General features: G+C 41.5%; 1 long non-coding RNA gene across 1 annotated transcript; it reads right to left on the bottom strand.

The window, feature by feature from the left end:
• Nucleotides 1–1,367: 1,367 nt before the first annotated feature.
• Nucleotides 1,368–2,735, bottom strand: LOC121137953. The gene is made up of 2 exons (XR_005875209.1): nucleotides 2,544–2,735; nucleotides 1,368–2,285 (listed from the first exon to the last, which is right to left on the bottom strand). It is a non-coding gene; the product is annotated as an uncharacterized LOC121137953 (long non-coding RNA).
• Nucleotides 2,736–19,078: the final 16,343 nt, after the last annotated feature.

Raw genomic sequence — 19,078 nt, 5'->3', positions numbered from 1 at the left:
CTTCCTATGAGCTGTTTATCTTTCAGACTGATTCAAGCTTGTGCAGCCATGGGTGGCCTCTGACTCACAGAGATCCTTTTCACCTGATTCAATGGATTAAAGATGTGTGCCAACTCTGCCTAGCTTGTACAGCTGAGTAGTATGGCTGTCTTTGAATTTTGATCCTTCAGGTATTCTTTATTAAATTATTAATAATATATCAGCACATAAATGGTTTTTTTCAATTAATTATAGGTGTAGGCGCATTTGCCATCATGCCCATATAGAGTTCATAGGAAACCTTCAGGAGTCTGTTCTCCTGGGTTCCAGCCATCAAACTTAAGTCTTCATAGGAGCAAGTACCTTAATTATGGAGCCTTGTTAGGATTGCTGGTTAAGTAATTTGTTCTAAAAGACCATTTCAGAAAAAAGAAAAAAAGACCATTTGAGGCACTTGGTTTCTACTGTTTTCTTCAAGAAAAGCACCACGGTTTTCTGTTTAGAATTTGATGTTGTTGTTTGATAGTTTCTCACTGTGTGGATCAGGTTGTGCCTGAAACTCACAGAAAACCTCCCACCTCAGCTTATTGAATGATAATACAAAGAGTATGCACCCCATGCAAGATGACACTGGGGTATTAATAAATATTAGTTTTTGGTTGATTTCTATCCCATCATGCTTTTCTGTTGATTTACACTTTGAGATAAAGTGTCCATCTTACTCTTGATGATTCTGAATTCCTTCATCAAGTCATTATTTCAAATAAGCTTCTGGCTATGGAGGACTCCAGGTTCCTGACAGCCATCTCAGCTCTTTCACACCTGCAACTTATTCATGGGGTGTATTTTTGTTTTGTGTTTGGTTTTTATTTTCTTGATTTGAGACAAAAGCTAATTTGGTAGCCTTTGGCTACTCTGAAATTCCCTATTCACTCAAATAACCAAACACAACAAAACACACACAGAGCCACTGAAATCACACACACAGACACACACACAGACACACAAACACAGACACACACACAACACACACACACACACACACACACACACATACATATAAACATGTGCTGGCAATAGGAGCTCTAAACCAGTGACCATATCAGGTAACTCACTTCCCCTCCATTGGATGTCTTAGTACATACTGGTATAGCCTTTTCACCAACTAAGCTACATTTCCAGATGATGGCTTCAATATTCAAAGGATACATTTTAATATGTTTACATCTGGTGTAGTTTTGTTTTAATGAGAATTGAGCATTCATAGTAATTTGCATATTAGTTTCTTTGGTTCATTTGAGCTTTTGGAGACAGGGTTAAAATGGGCAAGGCTAATCTTGAACTATATAGCCATTGACCTTGTCCAGGTTTCTAGACTCAACACGCAATTGCAGTTAGTTTCCTCTTATAATTTAATACCCATTTACAGTGTAAAACAAATTTTAAAATATTTGTAAGTTTTCTTTGCTCATCCCCTTTCTTCCCCTAGACCCAATACATCACAGTAAGATCTTTGTCCTTGTAGCTTGCCTCTGCCTCCCAAGTGCTGGTGTTAAAGGTATGCACCATCACCACCAAGCATTGATTCTGTTTTCTTACATCAATTTATTATTCATCATTTACTGAGTAATTTTTCAAGACAGGGTTTCTCTGTGTATCCCTTGTTGTGTGAAATCTCATTCTTTAGACCAGGCTGACCTCTAACTGAGAGATCCACTTGCCTTTGTCTCCTGAGTGCTAGGATTAGAGGTTTGTGCTATCTCTGCCTGTTTTGTTATTCATATCCTTCAAGAATTTATCCTTTTAATAATGAGGCTTAATTTATTAGCACAAGACATATTTTCACAATAATCCAGGGGAAGGCATGAGGGTATGATTCCTTGGAAGTATGATGTGCAATATGTCTCAGACTCTACACTGCATCCTCAGGCTTCCCAAAGAAACAGTATTAGTAATATAATATTTATGAAATAAACATACAAGCAGTCTGTATATAGTGAATATACACTCATAAATGAATACAACGTGTATAGAGTTGGATAAGATAGTAAAAGCAAGCACTTTGTGGTCAACCTCTCCAAACCCAAGGTCACAAGTATCTGTCTTCTCATTCTTTCAATCTCACATCCCTACTTTTCTACAAAAGCATAGAAAACTGATGAGGAAGATTCCAAGATTAGGGACCTGGAGAGATATCTCAGTGGTTAAGAACACTAGCTAATATTCCAAAGGTCCTAACTACAATATCCAGCAATCATATGTTGTTGTACAGACATCTGTAATGAGATCTGGTAGCTTCTTCTGACCTGCAGGGATACATGCAGAAAGAACACTGTATACATAATAAATAAATCTTAAAAATTTGTTTAAAAAATTCAAGATTAGCTTCAAGTTTGAAAACAATCTAAAATAAAAGATTGGGCTGGTGGTGAATATCTATGGTTCCCTGAAATAGGAAGAAAGGCTATAGAATTTTAGAGAGGTAAAAACTAGGCCTAGGTAACACATATCTTTATCTTCTTAAAAAGTGAAGCTAAAATGTAGCCGTGAATCTGAGAGCTTACCTGACATGCTCTAGGCTCTGGGTTCACTCTCACCACCAACAAATGTTTGAAAATCAATCCAAATGGGAGTGGGGATGCACACCTTTAATCACAACATTCCAGCCACACAGATAAGCGGATCTCTGTGAGCTGAAGGACAGCCTCTTCAACTTATTGAGGTACAGGACTTCTAAGATTAAATATAAACAACCTCAAACATGAAGGAAAGAAAGGAAATGGAAGAATGGAAAGGAAGGAAGGAAGGAAGGGAGGGAGGAAGGGAGGGAGGAAGAGAGATTCACTATCCACAGAGCACCACTTTGTTCCTGAAGTGATGCAGTTTGTTGATTTAACTTCAGGAGCCTCAGCTGAATATGCGAATTGAGCGCAATCTGAGTGGAGAGTGCTTCACTAACTCTACCAGAAAGGCTGTTAACAGTCTCTGCCTTGGCAGAAAATTGGGCCAAGGCAATTCTGGCTGCAGGAGCCACAGTGGCCTTATGGCAATGGCTGGGACAACAGCGGCTGTGATGCCAAAGCCTCCTTTTTGTTGCATTAGGACAAGTTGCATTTCTCCAGGAAAACATACAGGCATAGGTGTAATTCCAGAAACAGGAACCACCAGGGCTGATGTTTCAAGTGGCCGTGTCCTGTTCAAATACTGATGAGGGGCTTTTGCCACTCATCATGGTCCATACCAGTGTCCAAATGTTTCAAAAGGGTCCCTTTTCCCAAAGGGAAAAACTGCCAAAATGGATTCTGTTGTTTCAAGGAATGGCAAGGGCAGACTGTTAATCTTCCAGTTCTCTGTTGGCTTCGGGATAAAAACTCACAGTTAGGAGAGGTTGAAGCAGCAGGCCTGTTGAGAAAATGGAAATCTCGAACAGATTGTTTTATTTCTTTACTAACTTTTACCAATTTTTTCAATTCACCCATTTTCAATCCCTTGTCCAACTGAGGGTGATCTCTCAGGTTCCCCTTTCTTTCCTGACCTTGGTGTCAGGCGAATGCCTGGAGATTTAATCCAGTCCAACCATTTCTCTGGGGCTGTCCGGCCTGTGCATTCCTTTGGGCTGTCTGGCTGCATGTTTCTTGAAACTCAACTCTCCAAATCAAGTAATCTCCCCAGAGAGAGGGGCTCAGCAAAGCTGTTGCCAATCACTAGGTGTCAACTTACGAAACACAAAAGATTCCATTAAGGAAAGTGTAAAGGGAGCCTGTGCTCCATAATTTAGAGTTGAATTTTTAAGTTGGTTTATGTCTTTGAAACTTAAAGGGTCATGACACCGAATAACCTGCCCGGGATTGTTTGGGTTGGGAGCTTCCATTACTAAGGCCACCACTGAGCAGCAATGGAGCCCTCCTCTGGGTCTTCCCTCAAGGTCCAAGAAGGGCTGGGTCATGTCATAGTAGGAGATCCTTTTTTCAGAGTATGGAGGAGGGTTTCTCTCCCTTTCCTGTCTTTTCTTAATTCAACTCTAAAGAGGATATTCAATGCTATAAGGAAAATAATATATTTATTTACTAGGGAGGGAGTCGCACTAGCTAGGAGTTAGAAGCCTGGCTGGCTTCCAAGAGAAAAGGGAGGTTCCTTTTCCTTTCACTTCCTTTTATATCTACCTGTGTCAGTTTACATGTCCCCACCCTCATGGGCAGATAGCTTTGTGGGGTTCACTCCTACACAACTCTTTTTTAGTGCTTTTTTAAGGGCCATGACCTCAGCAAGTAAGCATTCCTTCTCAGACTCTGATGAGTCAGAGTCCAAGCTTCTTCCATTTTCTAGGTTTGAAAGAGAAGGATATAACTGATTCTGACTGGAATTCTTCTTTTTGGGTTGTGCCCTGAGATCTCTACCCATTTTTTGTTGTTGTTGTGAAGAGTCTCCTCCTTATCCTCACTAACAATGGTGCCTCTAGTGTTAAGGCAGAGTCTCTTCAGATGATTCATCCTCACTCCCTGCCTCTGAACACAGGGAGGCTCGAGTCTCAGTCTCTTGTAACTCTGAAAATGCTTCTTTTGTGGCCTGGACTACCTGGCGTTGGCAAATCTTATCTGTCAAAAGTGCACCCCTCACTAATCCCCATAAGGAAAATGTGGATGGGGCAAGGACTCAGGTCCCTCTTTTTGTAAAAGTTGAATAAGATCACAGCGAACCTCATCCCAATTGGGATATTTAAGCCTCCCCCAGTAATGAACTATGGTTTTGCTATTTCAATCGATTTTAGTAATCCTACTAGGCTTTTTTTCCTCAATCAGTCTCTGGCTGGCAAAGGGACAACCCCATCAACTTACCTTGCTTTCACGATGTTGGCGGGACCTCCAATTGCTGTGCCCACTGTGCAATCTGTGCAGAGTGTGTTGGGTTGATGACACAGAGACTGGTTGGTGATGCAAAGAAAACTTCAAGAAGGCTTTTCAGAAGGCTGCTCAAAAAGGATTTACTTCATTTTACCCTGGCTGATTATTATATACCCTGACACCAGAGGCGGAGGTGGGTGGGTCAGGAAGAGGCAGTTAGTCTTTGGAAAAGGTCAAGTTCAGAGTGATCCTGTGGATGAGACATCATCAGGAAATTATTGCTCCAGGCACCATATTGTTTTTAGAAAACATTGTATTACAGCTGCCTGCTCCCAGGCTGATGGGGAAGTGGGCCTCTGGCCAAGGTCTGTTGTTCCCACACAACTTGGGCCCTAGGAAATAAATTTATTGTACCCAGCTTGCAGCCAGTACCCTTTAGCTTGTCCTTTTTTGTGGCAAGCTCTGCCACCAAAATTGTTGATAGACAAACCAATGAGAGGTGAAATGGTTCAAAAATTCTCCATTGTTCTCTGCTTCTCCTGGAGAGAAAGGCACAAGGACTAGGTATAGGGACTCATTAGTACATTAGAAAGAGTTCACATTTGAAAGCTTATATTATAGTTCTTAGGGGTCCAATCCCTTAGAAAAGGACAGGAACTTTTGTCCCTCTCTTGGAGGCCCTTATGTGCAGGTTGCCAGCCAGAAGTTGGGAGTCCTGAAGAATAGGACACATAGACTTGGTGGTGTAAATCACAAATCTCAACACCGAGGAAATGGGGGAAAGAAGATCTGGAGTTCAAGACCAATCTTGTCTGTGTGTTTTCAAAGACAGGCAGGGAGCGATGGTGAGAAATTGATGAGCAGTGCGCTCTAGATCCCACTCTTTTTCCTCTATGTTGTCATAAGATTGCATTTGCCATCTTTGATGTGCCCACAGCACTACCTCCTCCTAGGCGTTTCCTGAATGGTAACCATTGGGCACTCTGGAAACCCTCCTAAGGTAACAAGTCTGAATTGTTCAGCTGAGGTTGACAACTTTGGGCAACCAGTAGCTACACAATCATATGTAACAGAAGCACAGCAGGAAGACAAAAGGAAGGCAATCTCAGAATGGTTTCTGTTCACTTTGATATGAAGAGGTTTTAGGCAAGAACCCAGACTTTACAGGATCTTTGCATCCCTGCAGTCACAGGACTGTCCTAACCAGAAACATGGAAACATGTAAAGAGAAGCTTTTCCTTGCTATCCGCTTTGGTTTATCACCCGCCAGTCGCCTGGGCTCTGCCGCATTGTAGTCCCCAAATAAACACACAGGAGGCTATATTAGTTATGAAGCTGTTGGCCTTGCTTGTCTCTTACTGGCTAGCTCTGCTTTAAGTAATTACCCCATAATTGTTAATCTAAGTATGTCTCTTACCGGAGAATAGTTCCGGGCTTCCTACCCCATGGCGGTTACATGTTGACTCTCCTGTGTTTCTCCTTCCCAGAGTCCTCCTGGACTCCTAGTCCCTCCTATCTAGATTCCCTATTGGCCAGACAGTGCTTTATTGGCATAAGACTTCCCCAACATCTCCTCTTTTCTGTTTAAACAAAAAGAAAGGTCTTAACTTTAACACAGTCAAATTGTATATAACAGAACAGTTATCAAGTAAGAACACAGTTACAACATTTTGTCTATTAACATTTAGCAAGATTTAAAGAAAATATCATTCATCCCATCCTTGTGAGTCCAAAGTTCTATATGTAGCTCATCTTTTATCATAACTAAGGAAAACTATAATTATAACTATCTGTCTTCAACTCCATCAAAGACCACAGAAGGATAATATATAAACACTAGGATTGACAGAGACATCTTACTGCCTGGACAGTGACCCGAAGTTCCTCTGTAACATTGGGGCATCCATCTTCAGCCCATAGGCCACAATGTGTCCAGAAGATTTCTCAGCAAAGCAGGAAATTTCAAAACTGTCCATCTGCATTGGCAGTCAGTCAGTCATTTTTCTTTGTCCTGCAGAAAGTCTCCTAGTCTCTTTCATGAAGCAGGAACCCTGAAGGAGTATTTGAATTCAGCAGTAACTTTCCTGTGGATCCTGCACATCCAGATTATACAGCAACACTCAAGCAGTCCAGGCAAAAGCAGTTTCTTGCCCAAATAGCTAACCTTGCCATGTTGAAAGCAAGCTCCATAACGAGTTTCTTCGATGCCCATCTCAGACATAATTGATGCTGCCAGGAGCAGACATTTCTCATTGTCAAGAAAAACCCTAAACCATTTTAAATGCCATTTTCTGAAGGTCTTTGAGAGGTTTGAAGACTGTTTATCTATCTCAAATATATTTCTGTATATCTAGAAAACTTAACTTACCTAACTATAAATTCTGACTATTATAAGTAACTATCTATAGTCTGTATTCAATTATGCATTACATTTTAAAATATCAGTATAAGCACAATACTTAATCAAGAGGAGAAATATACACATCACAAAACTGACCTTGAATTTGTATCAATAAATGAAAAACAATACCCATACCATAATTCCCCTTTTTACCATTAAAAGGAGATTGGTTGTGATCATTAACCAATTATAAACAATCCCATTTAAATGAAAACAAAGATTTATAAACAAGATGGGAATTGGGACATCGCTCATTCCAAACTGCTTCCTGCTGGAAGGGGGTGCTGTTTATACCATTGGGATCATGACAAAACTCAGAAACCTGTATAAGTCCTTATTTTTGTGGTCTGTAAAGCTGTATCATCTTAGCTGTTTCAGTTATTGGAACACCTGGTCCACTGCTTTGGGGGGGTCTTGGTTCGTCAAACCACAGAAGCCTGGAAGGAATCCTCAGCTTTTCATTTTCTGTGGAAACATAAACTAAAACTCCTTTTCTGAGTAACATATCCTTATACTTAAATTTTGAAGTCAAGGCATTTTTAAAAGATATAAGTTGAATTAATTCAGCAGCATTTATAATCAAGTGTACTTTAGTTGTTCCTTCCTTAGCAATCAAAAAACTGAAAAACATAATAGCATACAGTATCCAGACTCTCTGTGTATTTTCCATCTTTACATGGCTTATTTATTTATCTATTATTTATTATTACTCTATTTCTTTCACTTTTATTTATTTTTCTCCGAGACAGGGTTTCTCTTTGGAAATCTGCCTGCCTCTGCCTCTGGAGCAATTCCTACCAGCGTGTGCCACCACAGTAGGCTTCTTTTTCTCTCAATCTTACATATATTTTTAAACACACTGTAAACCTTTAGAGATTTTGTTCATCCAAGTCCGACTTTACTGTAAAGCTTTACGTTTTTCTGGCCACGTGTCTTATCTGTAAAACCGCGGCAGTTTAAACTGCCTCTTTTTTTTTCAAGATGGCGGGCATAAGCGTGATTCCAGCTTACCGCCTCAGTCCATGCTGACATTCAGCAAAAGCTGCCACTTCCAGCTGTACGTACACACCTTTCAATCTTAAGGTTAAAACAACCTTGCTGGCTTTTTTTTTCTTTTTATGCTGAGTCAGGAAGACTCCGGTAAGTGAGCCACGTGAATCTCAGCTTGTCGATAGCAAAACAGAGCACACCTGAGAAAAATGCTGCTACCAAAAATCTGTGCTTCTCTCCGTTCTTCTGTTTCTAAAATTCCTTTAAATCTTGTTATTTTGCGTGGAAATTCAATCCCGCTCCTGACAACCATTCTGTTAAGAGAAGCTTTTTCTTTGAAAGGAGCCGTTCCGCCAGACTGGTTCTAGAGCCGCATCAGTCCCAAATAAACACACAGGAGGCTATATTAGTTATGAAGCTGTTGGCCTTGCTTATTCCTTACTGGCTAGCTCTGACTTAAGTAATTACCCCATAATTGTTAATCTAAGTATTTCTCTTACCGGAGAATAGTTCCAGGCTTCCTACCCCATGGCGGTTACATGTTGACTCTCCTGTGTTTCTCCTTCCCAGAGTCCTCCTGGACTCCTAGTCCCTCCTATCTAGATTCCCTATTGGCCAGACAGTGCTTTATTGGCATAAGACTTCCCCAACAGAAACAGGCTAATGACTAAGGAGGACAGTAGAGGGATTGCATCCAGGACCCAGATTCTAAACAACTCACAACAGAGGACAGCTTACCATACTTGTCGAGTCCTTATGACAGTGCGTTCAACTGTCCCATGTACTCCATGCTATCAGTGTCAACCTAGACCCCTATAGTCTGAGCCAACTACACAGCATTTATTTCCAACACCTTGAGCAATGTGTGAAGCTGTGTTCTCTTGGTTCCTGCTGATGACAGACCTGTCCCTGGGTTTTTATTTCTCATTATGCAAAAATACCTCCCTTTATTTGCAGCCAACAAGGACAAAATTGCTTTGTGGAGGGCTGAGGAAGGAACCCAGGGTCCAATAAAGCATCGCAAGTACACTACCTATAGAAATACACTGCCCAGGGCTGCATCCATGCTTCTGAACTCAAACCATCCTCTTGCCTACCTTTCTCCTTTCTCCTTCCTCCTTTCTCCCTCCCCCTTCCTTGTTCTTTTTCTCTTTTTTCAGTTTTCTGAGAACAAGTATCTCTGTAACTTTGGTTTTGTCGTTTGTTTATTTGTTTTGTTTGGTTGTTTTTTTATTAATATTTTTTTATTTTCCATTTTAAATTTAGATAAGAAACAAGGTTGCTTCACAAGTCAGTACGAGGTCCCTCTCCCTTTCCCTCCCCTCCTCCCGTGCCCTCCCCCCATCCCAACCCGTTATCCACTCATTCCCCCAGGGAGGGTGAGGCCCTCCATGGGGGTGTCCATAGTCTGTCATTTCATATAGGGCAGGGCCTAGACCCTTCCCCAAGAGTTCAGGGTGAGAGTGCACCTCACATTGATCTATGGGAGTCCAGAGACCGTGTGTATACTTGGGATGGGTACTGATCTGCTGTCCAAGGCTCAATAGATTACCTAGGCCTCCTCACTGACACCCAGATTCAGGGGGTCTTGATCAGTCCCATGCTGGATTCCCAGGCTGATGCCTGGGATTCAAGAGTTAACCTTTGTCTGGTCAGCTGTTACTGGGGGTTCAACCAGCCCAGTCTTAATCCCTTTGATCATCAGTCCTCCCTCTCTGATACTGGCTTTCTTGAGTTCAGCTCAGTACTTAACCAGCCAGTAAATGAAGTTTCTGTTTCCCAGACTCTCTGGCCATAGGATTGTAGGCTGGCACTCCCCAGATCTATGTCTAACATCCATATATGAGAGAGTACATGCCATGTTTCTCTTTTTGTGACTGGATTACCTCACTCAGGATGGTTTCTTCTAGTGTCATCCATTTGCCTGCGAATCTCATGATTCCATTATTTTTTTCTGCTGAATAGTACTCCATTGTGTAGATGTACAACATTTTCTCTATCCACTCCTCGGGTGAGGGACATCTAGGTTGCTTCCAAGTTCTGGCTTTTACAAATAAAGCTGCTATGAACATAGTGGAACAGACATCTTTGTTATATGAATGGGCATCTTTTGGATATATGCCTAAGAGTGGAGTTGCTGGGTCTTGTGGTAGGTTTATTCCCATTTTTCTGAGGAATCTCCATACTGCTTTCCAAAGTGGCTGAACCAGTTGGCACTCCCACCAGCAATGGAGGAGTGTCCCCCTTTCACCACATCCTCTCCAGCATAAATTGTCATTGGTGTTTTTGATTTTAGCCATTCTGACAGGAGTGAGATGGTATCTCAGAGTTGCTTTGATTTGCATTTCCCGGATGGCTAAGGATGTTGAGCACTTTCTCAAGTGCCTCTCAGCCATTTTAGACTCCTCTATTGAAAACTCTCTATTTAGTTCTGCAGCCCACTTATTAATTGGGTCCTTTGCTGTTTTGGAGACTTGCTTCTTGAGTTCTTTGTAAATTTTGGAGATCACCCATCTGTCAGATGTGGGATTAGTGAATATTTTTTCCCATTCCGTGGGCTGCCTTTTTGTCCAGCTGACTGTGTCCTTTGCCTTACAGAAGCTTCTCAGTTTCAGTAGGTTCCATTTATTAATTGTTGATCTCATTGTCTGTGCTACTGGTGTTATGTTCAGGAAGCTGTCTCCTGTACCAATTCGTTCAAGGGTACCACCCACTTTCTCTTCTAAGAGGTTCAGTGTGGCTGGATTTATGTTGAGGTCTTTGATCCATTTGGACTTAAGTTTTGTGCATGGCGATAAACATGGATCGATCCGCATTCTTCTACATGCCAGTCTCCAATTATGCCAGCACCATTTGTTGAAGATGCTTTCTTTATTCCATTGTATATTTTTAGCTTCTTTGTCAAAGATCAGATGTTCGTACGTGTGTGGGTTAATACCCGGATTTTCAATTTGATTCCATTGGTCTGCCTGTCTAATTTTGTGCCAATACCAAGCTGTTTTCAAGACTATAGCTCTATAATAGAGCTTGAGGTCAAGGATAGTGATGCCTCCGGACGTTGCCTTGTTGAACAGGGTTGTTTTGGCTATCCTGGGTCTTTTGTTTTTCCATACAAAATTGATTATTGTTCTTTCAAGGTCTATGAAGAATTGTGCTGGGATTTTAATGGGGATAGCATTGAATCTGTAGATTGCTTTTGGCAGGATTGCCATTTTTACTACATTGATCCTTCCTATCCAAGAGCATGGGAGATCTTTCCATTTTCTGAGGGCTTCTTTAATTTCTTTCTTCAAAGATTCAAAATTCTTACGATACAGGTCTTTCACTTGTTTGGTTAGCGTTACCCCAAGGTATTTTATGTTGTTTGTGGCAATTGTAAAGGGTGATGTTTCTCTGATTTCTTTTTCAGCCCTTTTATCATCTGTATATAGTAGGGCTACTGACTTTCTTGAGTTGATCTTGTAACCTGCCACTTTGCTGAAGGTGTTAATCAGCTGTAAGAGTTCCCTGGTAGAGTTCTTTGGGTCATTGATGTAAACTATCATATCGTCTGCAAACAGTGAACGTTTGACTTCTTCCTTCCGAATTTGTATCCCCTTGATCCCCCTTTGTTGTCGTATGGCAATAGCTAGAAATTCAAGTACCATGTTGAAAAGGTATGGAGAGAGTGGACAGCCTTGTTTTGTTCCTGATTTTAGAGGAATTGCGTTGAGTTTCTGTCCATTTAGTTTGATGTTGGCTGTTGGTTTACTGTATATAGCTTTTATTATGTTTAAGTATGTCCCTGTTATCCCAGATCTCTCCAAGACCTTTATCATGAAGGGGTGTTGGATTTTGCCAAAGGCTTTTTCAGCATCTAGTGAGATGATCATGTGATTTTTTTCCAGCTTGTTTATATGGTGGATTACGTTGATGGATTTTCATATGTTGAACCATCCCTGCATCCCTGGGATGAAACCTACTTGATCGTGGTGAATGATTGTTTTGATGTGTTCTTGGATCCGATTTGCCAGTATTTTATTGAGTATTTTTGCATCAGTGTTCATGAGGGATATTGGTCTGAAGTTCTCTTTCTTGGTTGTATCTTTGTGTGGCTTGGGGATCAAGGTTATTGAAGCCTCATAGAAAGAGTTTGGCAAAGACCCTTCTGCTTCTATTGTGTGGAGCACTTTGAGAAGAATTGGTATAAGCTGTTCTTTGAATTTGTGGTAGAATTCTGCACTGAGGCCATCTGGACCTGGAATTTTTTGGTTGGGAGACGTTTGATGACAGCTTCAATATCCATAGGGGTTATAGGTCTATTTAAATAGCTTATCTGTTCTCGATTTAGTTTTGGCAATTGATAGCTGTCCAGGAAGTCATCCATTTCCTTTAAATTTTCGAATTTTGTGGAGTACAGGTTTTCAAAGTATGACCTAATGATTCTCTGGATTTCCTCAGAGTCTGTTGTTATGTCCCCGTTTTCAAATCTGATTTTGTTAATTTGCGTGTTCACTCTCTGCTGTTTGGTAAGTTTGGACAAAGGTTTGTCTATCTTGTTGATTTTCTCAAAGAAAAAACTCTTCGTTGCATTGATTCTTTGTATTGTTTTCCTGGTTTCTACTTTGTTGATTTCAGCCCTCAATTTGATTATTTCCTGGCGTCTACTCCTCCTCGGGGAGTTTGCTTCTTTGTGTTCTAGAGCTTTTAGCTGTGATGTTAATTCTCTGGTATAACTGTTTTCTTGTTTCTTCATGTGAGCACTTAGTGCTATGAACTTCCCCCGTAGCACTGCTTTCAAAGTGTCCCATAGGTTTGGGTATGTTGTGTCTTCATTCTCATTTAATTCGAGGAAGTCTTTAATTTCTTTTTTATTTCGTCTTTGACCCAGGGATGGTGCAGTTGAGCATTATTCAATTTCCATGAGTTTGTAGGTTTTCTGCAATTTGTGTTGTTGTTGAATTCTAATTTTAAGGCATGGTGGTCTGATAAGATGCATGGAGTTATTCCAATTTTTTTGTAGCTGCTGGGGTTTGACATGTTGCCAAGTATGTGGTCGATTTTTGAGAAGGTTCCATGTGGTGGTGAGAAGAAGGTATATTCTTTTTTATGTGGATGAAATGTTCTATAGATATCTGTTATTCCCAGTTGGTTCATTACTTCTATTAGACCCTTTGCTTCTTTGTTGAGTTTCTGTCTGGTATTCTTGTCTAGTGGTGAGAGTGGTGAGTTGAAATCTCCCACTATAACTGTGTGGGGCTTTAGATGAGATTTAAGTTCTAATAATGTTTCTTTAACGAATGTGGATGCCTTTGTATTGGGGGCATAGATGTTCAGGATAGACACTTCATCTTGGTGGGTTTCACCTTTGATGAGTATGTAATGACCTCCTTCATCTCTTTTGATTGATTTTATTTTAAAGTCTAGTTTGTTAGATATTAGGATTGCTACCCCTGCTTGTTTCTTGGGTCCATTTGATTGAAAAATTATTTCCCAACCTTTAACTCTCAAGTAATGTCTGTCTTTGAGGGTGAGGTGTGTTTCTTGTATGCAGCAGAAGGAAGGGTTCTGTCTTCGAATCTATTCTGCTAGTCTGTGTCTTTTTATGGGTGAGTTAAGGCCGTTAATATTGAGGGATATTAATGACCATTGATTGCTCATCCTTCTTCGATTTGCGATGGTTGTTGTTGGTGGAATTATGGGTGGAATTTCACCCCTTTGTTCTTTTGGCTGTTGGTAGAGAGGGATTCTCTAATGCTTATGTTTTTCTGGTTGTAGTTAGCTTCCTTGGGTTGGAGTTTTCCTTCCAAAATTTTCTGTATTGCTGGGTTAGTGGACACATATTGGTTGAATCTAGTTTTGTCATGGAATATCTTGTTTTCTCCGTCTATAGTGATTGAGAGCTTTGCCGGGTATAGTAGTCTGGGCTGGCATCCATGGTCTCTTAGTGTAGGTAGAATATCTATCCAGTACCTTCTGGCTTTCAGAGTTTCCATGGAGAAATCAGGTGTAATACTGATAGGTCTGCCTTTATATGTTACTTGACCTTTTTCCTTAGCTGCTCTTAATATTCTTTCTTTATTCTCTATGTTTGGGGTCTTGATTATTATGTGGCGAGGGGATTTTTTTGTGGTCCACTCTATTTGGTGTTCTGTAGGCTTCTTGTACCTTCATTGGCATGTCTTTCTTAAGGTTGGGAATGTTTTCTTCTATGATTTTGTTGAATATGCCTTCTGCCCCTTTGAGGTGGATTTCTTCTCCTTCTTCTATACCTATTATTCTTAGGTTTGGTCTTTTCATGGTGTCCCATAATTCCTGGATGTTTTGTGTTAAGGATTTGTTGGATTTAAGGTTTTCTTTGGTTGATAAATCCATTTCTCCTAATGTATCTTCAACACTTGAGATTCTCTCTTCCATCTCTTCTATTCTGTTGGTAATGCTTGTATTGGTAGTGCCTGAATGTGTGTCCAGCTTTTCTATTTTCTGCCTTTCTTCAGATTGTGTTTTTTTTAGTGTCTCTATTTCAGTTTTCAACCCTTGCAGCGTTTGCATTGCTTCTTGCAATTTTCTGTTTATCTGTTCTTCCATTTGTTGCCTTTTATGAATTTTTTGGTTTGTTCTTTCTTCCATTTCTTGCATTTTTTGGTTTGCTTTTTGTTCCATTTCTTGGATTTTGTGCTTTGTTTCTTCTTCCATTTCCTGCCTTTTTTGGTTTGTTTCTTCCTCCATTTTTTTCATTTTTTTGCTTTGTTTTTTCTACCATTTCTTGCATTTTTTGCTTTGTTTCTTCTTCCATTTCCTGCCTTTTTTGGTATGTTTCTTCTTCTAATTCTTGCATTTTTTGCTTTGCTTTTTCTTCCATTTCTTGCATTTTTTGCTTCATTTCTTCTTCCATTTCGTGCCTTTTTTGGTTTGTTTTTTCTTCCAATTCTTGCATTTTTTGGTTTGTTTTTTCTTCCATTTCTTGCATTTTTTGGTTTGTTTTTTCTTCCATTTCTTTGAGAGATTTTCCAATATCCTCTTTTAGGGCCTCTATTATTTTCATGAAAGTGCTTTTAAGGTCATTCTCTTCTGCTTCCTTCGCGTTGGAATATTGGGGTCTTGCTGGTGTGGAGTCTCTAGAATCTGGCGGTGTCATATTTGTTTTTCTGTTGCTGACTGTGTTTTTGTATTGTCTCTTTCCCATCTCTTCTTCTAGTGGGTGCAGAAAGAGCCCCTTCCTGGTCTGGGGACCAGAGTTCCCTTTGGTGGGTGCTAGTAAGTCCAGTAATCTGGGGGTTCTTCTATACCTTGTCCAAATGCTGGTCCGTGGGTAGAGAAGAAGAACAGGAATCTGGGGCGCTTAGCCTCCTACCTGTACCCCTGGACCCTATGCTGGGTCCTGTTGTACCTGATCCAGAACAGCTACTCTCCTGGTCTCCCTGGCTCCTGTAGTTTCCTGGTCTCTTTGGTGGGAGAGAAGATCTGGAGTCTGGGGTGCTTGGCTCCCGCCGGGATTGGGAGCTCTGTGCAGTTCCCAGGCGATCTGCAGTCTCTGGAAAACAGGCCGGGAAGCTGGCCTGTTTACCTGATGCTGCCAGAGGGACAGCTACTTCCCTGTACTCCCAGCCTCCTCTCGTTTCCTAGTCTCGTTGGTGGGAGAGAAGATCTGGAGTCTGGGGTGCTTGGCTCCCGCCGGGATTGGGAGCTCTGTGCAGTTCCCTGGCGATCTGCAGGCTCTGGAATACAGGCCGGGAAGCTGGCCTGTTTACCTGATGCTCCCACCGGGATTGGGAGCTCTGTGCAGTTCCCAGGCGATCTGCAGGCTCTGGAACACAGGCCGGGAAGCTGGCCTGTTTATCTGTTTGGTTGTTTTTTTGGTTTTTTGAAACAGGGTTTCTCTTCAGCTTCGGGGGCTGTCCTAGAACTATGTGCGGTAGACCATGCTGGTCTAAAACTCTCAGAGTTCTGCCTTCCTCTGCCCACCCATTTCCCAGGTATTCTGCTTGAGGCTGCATGGATTTATTGCTTCTGGATTTTGTGGTTGTTTACACACTAGCTTTGAAGCAATGACTGCAGCTTGGGCAAGGTAAGCTTACAGTTCTTTTCCCCTGAAAGACCCTATTGCCTTTGGTGGTCCGAATCCAGGGATGATTTCTTCAAGGAACGTCTTGACGACTATTTTGGCTGTCTTATCTCTGGTGGGGAAAGCTTAAACCAATCCGGAAAAATAATCTATGAAGACTAGTAAATACTTGTTACCATACCGAGCTGGTTTGACTTCAGTGATGTCAGTCTCCCAATAGAGCCCTGGTTGATCCCTTTGAAGCCATTGCCCATCATGTGCCTTATGATGATTTGCATTTACTTTTATACAGGGCATGCATGCTGTTACAACCTTTTCTGCCATCCAACGGGCACCTGGGTGGCTTTCATTATCTTTGGGGAGCAGAGTCACCAACATTTTTTGCCCCCAAATGGGTCCACTGGTACATCAGGGCCAGTTTTCCTTGCACTTGCCCTGCTCTGGAGGCTTTAGAGAATGAGGCAGGATTGGGGTGGGAAGTTGCACAACTGCATCTATGGCTACCTTCTTGGTTGCCTGATCAGCCAGATAACTGCCTCTGGCAATTGTAGTCTGGTTCTTCTGGTGCCCGGAGCAGTGTATGATGCTAACCTTAAGAGGCAACAAGAGAGCCAACAAAAAGTCTAGTATCTCCTGATTATTTTTAATTTTTTACCAGCAGACATCACGAGGCCCCATTGCTGGTAGGTGGCCCCATGGATGTGTGTAGTGGGAAAAGCATACTGGCTGTCAGGATAGATATTCACCTTCTATCCTTTGCCTATCATCAGATCCTTGGTGAGGTCTCTCAGTTCAGCTCTCTGAGCTGAAGATCCTGGGGGCAATGCTTCAGCCCAAATCACTTGTGTCCCATCCACCACTGCTACCTCTCTCATTCTCTCACCATTGTGGAGAAAGTTACTGCCATCTGTATACCAGGGTCTTTGGAGTCTGATAGTAGCCGGTCAGAGAAATCTTGGCGAACACCATTCTCTTGAGCAAGTATTTTATGACTGTCATGTTCAACAGGATTCTTTCCTGGGTCAGGCAATAACGCAGCACCAAATGCCATCTGGGTTTAGCAATAGCCTTTGGTAGTTTGTCATTCTGGTTTTTGTCAGCCAGTGCTCAGGAGGCTGTTGAACCAGGCTCTCAAGTGCATGTGGGGCTGTGATCACAATATCTTGCCCCAGAGTCAATTTGTCAGCATCTCTCACAAACAGGGCTACCGTGGCCACAGCCTTCAGGCAGGCAGGCCAGCAGGCAGCCACTGAGTCTACCTTTTTGGATAGATAAGCATCCGGTCTGTCCCAAGGGCCTAGTCTCTGGGTCAGCACTCCTTTTGCCACTCATTTCATTCTACCACAATGTGTGGAAAGGTTTGCTAACACCAAGAAGCACTAGAGCTGAAGCCCACAGTAGGGCTTGCTTGATGCTGTCAATGGCATGTTGTTCCTTGGGGCCCCAGTTGAATGGAATGTTGCATTGGTGAAGGAGTAGAGAGGGGCTGGTATCTCCTCAAACCCAGTTATCCATAGTCTACAGATTCCATCGGTACCCACGAACTCAGGAGGAGGAGGTCTGAGAAGACAGATAGAACTTCTTCGGCTGAGTCTCCTAATCCTTCTTGTCTGTCACCTCAGCCTTCAAGGTGAAGATCCCTTGGGGGTGATCCTGGTAGAGGGGATGGAAGAAAAGGGATGAACCAGGGCAGCAGATGTTAGACCAAGTCTTCCCATACTAGAATGTAAGGGACTTGATCTGGGTGCCCATGGGGTCTGGAAACTAAAGACTTTACTTTTACTTTTTTAGTTTTCTCTAAATTGAAAAAACCCCCAGGTGACCATGCTACCTGAAATGTTGGACAATCTGAAGTGCAAAGAGTATGCCATTTTCTTTTCCTGACATCCACAGATAGATAATGATCTTTATCCCTAACTTCAGACCAGTGGTTAAGAGTCCCATTAACCAGAACTGAACGTGTTGATTATGGGCAATATAATGACTGAGATTAAAGCTGTTTAAAATACACACACACAAACACACACACACACACACACACAAAGATAATTTTTCTGAGCCAGGTGTTAGTGGCAAATGCCTGTAATCCAAGCTCTCAGGAGGCAGAGGCAAGGGAATCTCTATGAGTTCAAGGGCAAAGTGGTCTAAAGAATGAGTTCTAGAACAGCCTCCAAAACAATCTGGAGAAACCTTGTCTCTTTTTTAGAAAAGAAATGGGTCATAACTTGCTGATCATTGAGAATGAGCCCAAAAATCTCATGGCCTCACAAGACATTGAAGCCAACAATGGTGAGCAATTGAGCCTTTTACACTGTCTGAACACATTGCAATAAAACAAAAAACTGACCAAAACTCTAGTGATATCAAAGCCTGATAAATATTAAAAGAACTTGTTATGGAATCAATGGGTCAAGGACAAAATGAAACAAAGTAAGGAAAGAAGGAAGGAAGGAAGAAAAGAAGAATTTTCAGGAATGAAAAATATTTACAATAAACCACATCACAATTTGTAGGACACATTGAAAGCAATCTTATGAAAGAAATTTAAAACTCTGAGTGACTAGAATAAAAACCTGAAAAGCACAAAAATTAGTTTTGTTATTCAATTGAAATATTTCCAAACAAAACTATACAAAATCCCAATGCACTGGGCAGCACAAAATAATAAAAATCAGAGTAACAATGAAGTAGAAAGCCATATGTTGTGGTGTACACCTTGATTCTGAGTAGGGAGGAGGCAGAAGAATGACTTTTGAACTTTAGGCCATTTTGGTCTGCACAATGAGTTCCAACATAGTCTAAAACAGAGAAAGCCTGCTGTGA

Source organism: Mesocricetus auratus, unplaced genomic scaffold (assembly GCF_017639785.1).
Source record: "Mesocricetus auratus isolate SY011 unplaced genomic scaffold, BCM_Maur_2.0 contig_4127_pilon_subseq_1:72071_obj, whole genome shotgun sequence".
Taxonomy (NCBI): Eukaryota; Metazoa; Chordata; class Mammalia; order Rodentia; family Cricetidae; genus Mesocricetus; species Mesocricetus auratus.
Note: the sequence above shows the minus strand (reverse complement) of the source record. Positions and strands in the feature narration are given on the sequence as shown.